Source organism: Wasmannia auropunctata, unplaced genomic scaffold (genome assembly GCF_000956235.1).
Source record: "Wasmannia auropunctata unplaced genomic scaffold, wasmannia.A_1.0 LD336035.1, whole genome shotgun sequence".
Taxonomy (NCBI): Eukaryota; Metazoa; Arthropoda; class Insecta; order Hymenoptera; family Formicidae; genus Wasmannia; species Wasmannia auropunctata.
In genome coordinates this window covers 155118-156502 of record NW_012026855.1, presented here as the reverse complement: position 1 = coordinate 156502, position 1385 = coordinate 155118, and positions in this window count along the sequence as shown.

The following is a 1385-nucleotide window of genomic DNA, read 5'->3' as shown; positions in this document are numbered from 1 at the left end:
TGTAGGTATTTCTATCCGCCATCTTGGTTCGAGATAAGTGGACAATGTAATCCCAAGTTTGTTTAACAATAAAGTTAGAAATCAATAATTACTACAATTTTTTATTTTATTATTGCAATTTACTGCAACGCAGCAAAACATCTTGATTGTAATGTATATTTACTTCGTCAGATGTATTATAAATTACTCATCACTTATTAGTTGCTTTCCATTTACATCAAAACTCAGGTAATTTTCATTTATAACGTCATAACTCAGTTGAATATACATTCCTTTTTATTCTAATAAGTAAGATTCAACCGAGTTTTTATTTATAATCTGCATAAAGCTCAAAATCGTATGCTTTACTGAGTCTATTAATTCATATTAAAAGTGAGGTATAAATCTATACTTTTACGCTCGATAACTTTCTACTTAAAGTAAATAAGTAATAACATTATTATCTGAATATAAAAATACTCACATAACTTTAAATTCAGTATCATTTATGTGAAAATAGAAAGTAACTATTTAACCAATGGGAACCAAGATGGCGGATAGGAATACCTACATCTTATAGTGCCTTACTTTAGTTGAATGGACACCATTTACAGTATTAGTCTTATCTCACTTTATCTATTGCTGGTGTCTCTCGTTTTATATCTTCGTGTGCATGAATACATATGAGATTCCAGAGATGCATGTTGGATTCGTAGGTGGGAGAAAAAAAGAAAAAAAGATGCTTCGGAAGAGAAGTAGCCTTTTGAAACCTTGCACAGTAAGTACAGCAGTATTTTTTTTAATTGTAAAGATACGTACTGTCAATATATGTAATACCGTTGTATTTTGTTTCCTTTCGCAGTGCATCAACGAATCCAACATGACATCACTGCAATCTCATTGTATATATTCACACGCACGAAGATATAATTAAACACCGGGATACACCAGACAAAAATTCGTATAAAGTGTATAAACCCGACAAACAATAGCTACAGTGAGATAAGACTAATATTGCAAATGGCGTCCATCCAACTAAAATTATTCCGGTCAGCGGATTCCCTCTCAATTTGGCGGATGAAACTGGCACACTTTTCTTAGCGGAGTTAAGTCTCCTCCTCTCTTACTGAGAAGTCAGAATCTTCGTCGTTACTTCTGTGAGACAAAGTCCACGGCTCCCTTCCGTTTAGTAGCATAGAGATCCCAAAGAAAATTAAACCGCCGTTAAAACCGAAGGAAGAATTAAAGCTGGGCTTCATATTTCTTACAGCTTTCAATTCCTTATAGATCCAACTATTTTTTATTTTATCTGTATACGTTTTCGGTTCTAAGCCTTTGGTCGGTGAAGTATTACTTTCTGCATCTATAATCGCCTCAATAACGCTTTCTGCAGCCAACATGCCACT